The following is an 8608-nucleotide window of genomic DNA, read 5'->3' on the forward strand; positions in this document are numbered from 1 at the left end:
TAAAAAATAACCTAGTCATGTTAGGTGTCTATGAACTCGTACTGACCTGGAGAATCATAATGGCAGGTAAGTTTTAGCATTTAGTGAACCTAGCAAAAAAACCAAACAAAAAATAAGTGTGGGACTGCACTTTTTTTGCAATTTCACCGCACTTGGAATTTTTTTCCTGTTTTCTAGTACACGACATGGTAAAACCAATGATGTCGTTCAAAAGTACAACTCGTCACGCAAAAAATAAGCCCTCACATGGCCAAATTGACGGAAAAATAAAAAAGTTATGGCTCTGGGAAGGAGGGGGGTGAAAAACGAACAGGGAAAAACGAAAAATCCCACGGTCATGAAGGGGTTAAACATGTAGACTCTCAGCCCCACTCAAGTAACAGGACCCCCTCCTTCCTCACGCAGACCCCCAGCCACTCGCATATACCAGGACCCTTCCTTCTCCAAGACTCAGCCACACACAAGTAACAAGCAGTCCCTACTTCCCCACGCAGACCCCCAGCCACACACAAGTAACAGGACCCTTTCTACACCACGCAGACCCCAATCCAACAGATACAAAGTCTCCCTGTTCCCTGTGCGACCCTCAAACATGCAGCCCCCCTTGCAGGAATATCCACTTATCTGTGCCCCAAATCACCTCAGTGTAATCTCTGCAGCCTCAGCACAATGCGGCTTCCTGGTATCAGGTAGCATCGGAGTTGGTTTCTTGAGGGTAAATGCAGAGTGTAAGGACGACTCCTTCCAGGTGTGACGTCATTTCCGGGGGTGTGTCCTATTGGGAGGGGGCGTGTTCTGAGTTCACATCATGGGCGTATTCTCTCTCCATTTACCAGGGCGGCAAATGAAAGCAGCATGACAGCTTGTGGACGCCATTGGTTTCAGTGGTTTCAGGGTGAAAAAACGCTACTTGCTGATCGCTATTGGGGGAGGTCGACCTGCTTGTCTGTGTGGGGGGCGACCTGTGGTGGGATTTTGGGGGGCATCTGCTGCTGGCGGCTATTGTGGGGGACCCCTGTGGTGGGGTTTTGGGGGGTTCTGTGGTGGGATTTTGGGGGGTTATGCTGCTGGCTATTGTGGGGGACCCCTGTCGTGGGATTTGGGGGGTTTCCACTGCTGCTGGCTATTGTGGGGGACCCCTGTGGTGGGATTTGGGGGGGTTCTGCTGCTGGCTATTGTGGGGGACCCCTGTGGTGGGATTTTGGGGGGCTCTGCTGCTGCTGGCTATTGTGGGGGACCCCTGTGGTGGGATTTTGGGGGGTTCTGTGGTGGGATTTTGGGGGGTTATGCTGCTGGCTATTGTGGGGGACCCCTGTCGTGGGATTTGGGGGGTTTCCACTGCTGCTGGCTATTGTGGGGGACCCCTGTGGTGGGATTTGGGGGGTTCTGCTGCTGGCTATTGTGGGGGACCCCTGTGGTGGGATTTTGGGGGGCTCTGCTGCTGGCTATTGTGGGGGACCCCTGTGGTGGGATTTTGGGGGGTTCTGCTGCTGGCTATTGTGGGGGGACCCCTGTGGTGGGATTTGGGGGGTTTCCGCTGCTGCTGGCTATTGTGGGTGTCCCCTGTGGTGGGATTTTGGAGGGTTCTGCTGCTGGCTATTGTGGGGGACCCCTGTGGTGGGATTTTGGAGGGTTCTGCTGCTGGCTATTGTGGGGGACCCCTGTGGTGGGATTTTGGGGGGTACTGCTGCTGGCTATTGTGGGGGACCCCTGTGGTGGGATTTTGGGGGGTTCTGCTGCTGGTTATTGTGGGGGACCCCTGTGGTGGGATTTTGGGGGGTTCTGCTGCTGGTTATTGTGGGGGACCCCTGTGGTGGGATTTTGGGGGGTTCTGCTGCTGGCTATTGTGGGGGACCCCTGTGTTGGGATTTTGGGGGGTTCTGCTGCTGGCTATTGTGGGGGACCCCTGTGGTGGGATTTTGGGGGGTTCTGCTGCTGGCTATTGTGGGGGACCCCTGTGGTGGGATTTTGGGAGGTGCTGCTGCTGGCTATTGTGGGGGACCCCTGTGGTGGGATTTTGGGGGGGTTCTGCTGCTGGCTATTGTGGGGGACCCCTGTGGTGGGATTTTGGGGGGGTTCTGCTGCTGGCTATTGTGGGGGACCCCTGTGGTGGGATTTTGGGGGGTTCTGCTGCTGGCTATTGTGGGGGACCCCTGTGGTGGGATTTTGGGGGGTTCTGCTGGCCATTGTGGGGGACCCCTGTGGTGGGATTTTGGGGGGTGCTGCTGCTGGCTATTGTGGGGGACCCCTGTGGTGGGATTTTGGGGGGTGCTGCTGCTGGCTATTGTGGGGGACCCCTGTGGTGGGATTTTGGGGGGTGCTGCTGCTGGCTATTGTGGGGGACCCCTGTGGTGGGATTTTGGGGGGTGCTGCTGGCTATTGTGGGGGACCCCTGTGGTGGGATTTTGGGGGGGTGCTGCTGCTGCTGGCTATTGTGGGGGACCTCTGTGGTGGGTTTTTTTTTGGGGGGGGCACCTGCTGCCGGCTGTTGTGGGAGTTTGGGGGGACCTGCTACTGGCTATTGTGGGGGACTGCTGTGGTGGGATTTTTTTTTTTTGGGGGGGGGGCACCTGCTGCTGGCTGTTGTGGGGGGATTTTGGGGTGCACCTGCTGCTGGCTATTGTTGGGGACCCCTGTTGTGGGATTTTGGGGGGCTCCGCTGCTGCTGGCTGTTGTGGGGGACCCCTGTGGTGGGATTTTGGGGGTTCGGGCTATTGTGTGGGACCCCTGTGGTGGGGTTTTGGGGGGTGCTGCTGCTGGCCATTGTGGGGGACCCCTGTAGTGGGATTTTGGGGGGTGCTGCTGCTGGCTATTGTGGGGGGACCCCTGTGGTAGGATTTGGGGGGTTCTGCTGCTGGCTATTGTGGGGGACCCCTGTGGTGGGATTTTGGGGGGTGCTGCTGCTGGCTATTGTGGGGGACCCCTGTGGTGGGATTTTGGGGGGTGCTGCTGCTGGCTATTGTGGGGGACCCCTGTGGTGGGATTTTGGGGGGTGCTGCTGCTGGCTATTGTGGGGGATCCCTGTGGTGGGATTTTGGGGGGTGCTGCTGCTGGTTATTGTGGGGGACCCCTGTGGTGGGATTGTGGGGGACCCCTGTGGTGGGATTTTGGGGGGTTCTGCTGCTGGCTATTGTGGGGGACCCCTGTGGTGGGATTTTGGGGGGTTCTGCTGCTGGCTATTGTGGGGGACCCCTGTGGTGGGATTTTGGGGGGTTCTGCTGCTGGCTATTGTGGGGGACCCCTGTGGTGGGATTTTGGGAGGTGCTGCTGCTGGCTATTGTGGGGGACCCCTGTGGTGGGATTTTGGGGGGGTTCTGCTGCTGGCTATTGTGGGGGACCCCTGTGGTGGGATTTTGGGGGGGTTCTGCTGCTGGCTATTGTGGGGGACCCCTGTGGTGGGATTTTGGGGGGTTCTGCTGCTGGCTATTGTGGGGGACCCCTGTGGTGGGATTTTGGGGGGTTCTGCTGCTGGCTATTGTGGGGGACCCCTGTGGTGGGATTTTGGGGGGTGCTGCTGCTGGCTATTGTGGGGGACCCCTGTGGTGGGATTTTGGGGGGTGCTGCTGCTGGCTATTGTGGGGGACCCCTGTGGTGGGATTTTGGGGGGTGCTGCTGCTGGCTATTGTGGGGGACCCCTGTGGTGGGATTTTGGGGGGTGCTGCTGGCTATTGTGGGGGACCCCTGTGGTGGGATTTTGGGGGGGTGCTGCTGCTGCTGGCTATTGTGGGGGACCTCTGTGGTGGGTTTTTTTTTGGGGGGGGCACCTGCTGCCGGCTGTTGTGGGAGTTTGGGGGGACCTGCTACTGGCTATTGTGGGGGACTGCTGTGGTGGGATTTTTTTTTTTTTGGGGGGGGGCACCTGCTGCTGGCTATTGTGGGGGATCCCTGTGGTGGGATTTTGGGGGGCTCCGCTGCTGGCTATTGTGAGGGATCCCTGTGGTGGGATTTTGGGGGGCTCCGCTGCTGCTGGCTGTTGTGGGGGACCCCTGTGGTGGGATTTGGGGGTTCTGCTGCTGGCTATTGTGGGGGGACCCCTGTGGTGGGATTTGGGGGGTTTCCGCTGCTGCTGGCTATTGTGGGGGACCCCTGTGGTGGGATTTTGGAGGGTTCTGCTGCTGGCTATTGTGGGGGACTCCTGTGGTGGGATTTTGGGGGGTGCTGCTGGCTATTGTGGGGGACCCCTGTGGTGGGATTTTGGCTATTGTGGGGGACCCCTGTGGTGGGATTTGGGGGGTTCTGCTGCTGGCTATTGTGGGGGACCCCTGTGATGGGATTTTGGGGGGTTCTGCTGCTGGCTATTGTGGGGGACACCTGTGGTGGGATTTGGGGGGGGGGATTCTGCCGCTGGCTATTGTGGGGGGACCCCTGTGGTGGGATTTGGGGGGTTTCCGCTGCTGCTGGCTATTGTGGGGGACCCCTGTGGTGGGATTTTGGGGGGTGCTGCTGGCTATTGTGGGGGACCCCTGTGGTGGGATTTTGGCTATTGTGGGGGACACCTGTGGTGGGATTTGGGGGGTTCTGCTGCTGGCTATTGTGGGGGACCCCTGTGGTGGGATTTGGGGGGTTCTGCTGCTGGCTATTGTGGGGGACCCCTGTGATGGGATTTTGGGGGGTTCTGCTGCTGGCTATTGTGGGGGACACCTGTGGTGGGATTTGGGGGGGGGGGATTCTGCTGCTGGCTATTGTGGGGGGACCCCTGTGGTGGGATTTGGGGGGTTTCCGCTGCTGCTGGCTATTGTGGGGGACCCCTGTGGTGGGATTTTGGGGGGACCTGCTGTTGGGGGGGACCCTTGTGGTGTGATTTGGGGACCTGCTGGCTATTGTTGGGGACCCCTGTGGTGGGATTTGGGGGGCACCTGATGCTGGCTATTGTAGGGGACTGCTGCGGTGGGATTTGGGGGGGGGGGACCTACTGCTGCTGGCTGTTGGGGACCTGCTGCTGGCTGTTGTGGGGGACCCTTGTGGTGTGATTTGGGGGACCTGCTGCTGGCTATTGGGGGGACCCCTGTGGTGGGGTTTGAGGGTGACATGCTTGTGGTTGGGTTTTGGGAGGGCGTGACCTGCTGTCTATTGGGGGGGACCCTTGTGGTGGGGGGTGACCTGCTTGTGGGGGGAGACCTGCTGTAAGCTATTGGGGGACCCCTGTGGTGGGATGTGGGGGTGACCTGCATGTGGGGGGTGACCTGCTGCTGGCTATTGGGGGGACCCCTGTGGTGAGATTTGAGGGCGACCTGCTTGTTGGGGGCGACCTGCTTGTCGTGGAATGTGGGGAGGCGACCTGCTTGTCGTGGAATGTGGGGAGGCGACCTGCTTGTCGTGGAATGTGGGGAGGCGACCTGCTTGTCGTGGGATGTGGGGAGGCGACCTGCTTGTCGTGGGATGTGGGGAGGCGACCTGCTTGTCGTGGGATGTGGGGAGGCGACCTGCTTGTCGTGGGATGTGGGGAGGCGACCTGCTTGTCGTGGGATGTGGGGAGGCGACCTGCTTGTCGTGGGATGTGGGGAGGCGACCTGCTTGTCGTGGGATGTGGGGAGGCTACCTGCTTGTCGTGGGATGTGGGGAGGCGACCTGCTTGTCGTGGGATGTGGGGAGGCGACCTGTTTGTCGTGGGGAGGCGACCTGCTGCTGGCTATTGGGGGGGGTGGGATTCTGTGGTGGGATTTGGGGACGACCTGCTGCTTACGGATGGAACCCTTTTATTGGGGGGTGACCTGCTGCTTACTGGGGGATCCCTTTAATTGGGGGACAACCTGCTTATGGGTTGGGTTTTGGGGGGCTGAGGAAGGTTTAAGCTGGATGGGGGGTGGACATCCGAAGGGGTTTGTGCTGGGTGGGGGGGTCCACGTCCGATGGGGGTTTGTGCTGGGTGAGGGGGTCCGCGTCCGATGGGGGTTTGTGGGGGTTGGACGTCCCAAGGGGGTTGGACGTCAGATGGTGGTTTGTGGGGGTTGGACGTCCGATGGGGGTTTGTGGGGGTTGGGCGTCCGATGGGGGTTTGTGCAGGTTGGACGTCCGATGGGGGTTTGTGCGGGTTGGACGTCTGATGGGGGTTTGTGCTGGGTGGGGGGTCCGCATCTGGGGGTTTGTGCTGGGTGGGGGGTCCGCATCTGGGGGTTTGTGCTGGGTGAGGGTCCGCGTCCGATGGGGGTTTGTGGGGGTTGGACGTCCCAAGGGGGTTGGACGTCAGATGGTGGTTTGTGGGGGTTGGACGTCCGATGGGGGTTTGTGGGGCTTGGACATCCGATGGGGGTTGGGCGTCCGAGGGGGGTTGGATGTCCGATGGGGGTTTGTGGGGGTCGGATATCCGACGGGGGTGTTTGGGGGTCGGACGTCCGACGGGGGTGTTTGGGGGTCGGACTTCCGACGGGGGTGTTTGGGGGGTTGGACGTCCGACGGGGGTTTGTGCTGGGGGGGTTAAGCTGGGGTGGCGTCCGATGGGGGGGTGTCTGATGGGATTTATGGTTGGGGCAGGGGGCGTCATATTTGGATTTACGCTTGAGGGGAGGGAATGTCTGGATTTATCCTGTGGGGTCCACTGGTTAATGTGAGGTGGAGGTTTCTGACTGGGGGAGCGAGGTTAGGCTGTGTTGGCCGCTGGTTAATGTGAGGTGGAGGTTTCTGACTGGGGGAAAGAGATTATGCTGTGTGGCCCTCTGGTTGATGTGGGGGAGGGGGCTAATGCTTCATTGGGGTACACAAAAAAAAACAAGGGTGTATGCTGCTTATGCTATGCAAAAAAAAAACTTTTAAGGTATTTCCTGTAGAGTAGGCTACACCACCAACTGGCACGAAGCTAATCCGTTTTAGCTTAATGTCAGTAGGAGGCAGACATGGGTCTGGACCGCCCAGCCCAGTTTCTGCCTTAGGTTTTGGGGTTTTTTTTATTAACTATTTTCCTTTTTCTTTTTAATTTTTTTTTTCAGATACAGCTTTTGAGGGCGACAGTGGAATTGTCACTCTAAACTCCCACCTAGAATTGTCACTACCGTATCATCTGTGGTCTACGAGGCAAGGCCCTAACACATCAAGAGTGTTTGTGGTTCCCCAGAGGACAGTCCATGCCACGAATCCCTCTACCCTCTCACCCCCCAGAGCCAGATAGAGTAGGGAGGGAAGACGAATCCGTTATGTGCCAGCCACCGAAAGGTCTGCGTCCAGGTTATTCCATGCCCATCTTCATCATCGGTCTGCGAAGAATGATTTGTGATCTTCAGGACAGGTATATCCTACCAGGCAGTGAGGAGGCTACTTAAAGGGAACCTATCACCTGAATTTGGCGGGACCAGTTTTGGGTCATATGGGTGGGGTTTTCGGGAGTTTGATTCACCCTTTCCTTACCCGCTGGCTGCATGCTGGCCGCAATATTGGATTGAAGTTCATTCTCTGTCCTCCATAGTACACGCCTGTGTAAGGCAATATTGCCTTGCGCAGGCGTGTACTCCGGAGGACAGAGAATGAACTTCAATCCAATATTGTGGCCAGCATGCAGCCAGCGGGTAAGGAAAGGGTGAATCAAACTCCCGAAAACCCCACCCATATGACCCGAAACTGGTCCCGCCAAATTCAGGTGATAGGTTCCCTTTAAAAAAAAAACAAAACGGAAAGGACAGGACAAATATGTCCTAGTTTTCCCCTGAGCAATATGGAAGTCTCCTGGGGAAACCTTCCTATTCATGCAGCCTCCATGTTTTCCAGAGGCTCCTGTGACCCTGCTCTTAAAATATCCAGGCTTCGGTCTAGGCCTTCTCTGGTGGCCGGTCCACCAGCGCCCTGAACAATCATGCATGCCAACTTTCTAGTGCGTCCTACTCAGTTTAAGAGTACTTCGCTTCTGCAACAGAGGACTAAAGTCTGCCTCCCAAGAGATCTGCTGTTCAATTTTGGCTGTTTTGGAAATGTTCTGTCCAAAAAAACGACGGGACAACTCTCCGACCCGCCAGGAAAAGACGAGACCTTCCTTTAGGCCAGCCCCCTCCTGGCATTCATGAACCCACCAGCACTGGTCTGCTAGGCCTGGATCTAGCAGACTCTCTTCGACATGATGGGGCGTTCCCACCTTGGATGTTTCTCAGGGTTGGCTGCCGTGTCCTTCACTATTCAAGGCCGGTATTATGATCTCTGGTCCGGGACACCGAAACCTCAGACACCGGAGGCAGGCCTGGGGGGGGGGGGGGGGGGGGGGGCAGAGCCACATACCAAACCGACAGTCCGGCCCGCATGCACCAACAGCATATTACAGTTTTACAATACTTTAGAAATGCATAAAATGAAACAAGCAAAGGCATAAAGTTGTTCACTGCAAAAAAATGCAGTTTTATAAAATTAGAAATGTTTCTATATCTAATGTTAGAATGATATTTATCCAGTATTTCTATAAGTAAAAGTCTGAGATTTCTGTGGGAAATGGTAATTTGTTCCTCTTAAACCAGTTCTGAATGTAAATAAAACATTGCATTGATGAAGTCTCCACATTGTATTTTAGCCTTTCATTTCATGCGTAGGGCAGGACAAGCCCATGATGTATCTGTGTAACACATGTAAGGTGCTATAATAACAGCCTTAGGCTGGTTTCACACCAGCGTTCGGCAGGGCTGCGGATGGCAGCCTT

The 8608-nt window shown here is 57.1% G+C and overlaps 1 long non-coding RNA gene across 1 annotated transcript; it reads left to right on the forward strand.

Moving 5' to 3' along the window:
• Positions 1-789: 789 nt before the first annotated feature.
• LOC143767539 (uncharacterized) lies at positions 790-7254 on the forward strand. The gene is made up of 2 exons (XR_013213724.1): positions 790-895; positions 6924-7254. It is a non-coding gene; the product is annotated as an uncharacterized LOC143767539 (long non-coding RNA).
• The last annotated feature ends 1354 nt before the right edge of the window (positions 7255-8608 follow it).

This window comes from Ranitomeya variabilis, chromosome 4, assembly GCF_051348905.1.
Source record: "Ranitomeya variabilis isolate aRanVar5 chromosome 4, aRanVar5.hap1, whole genome shotgun sequence".
NCBI classification, from domain to species: domain Eukaryota; kingdom Metazoa; phylum Chordata; class Amphibia; order Anura; family Dendrobatidae; genus Ranitomeya; species Ranitomeya variabilis.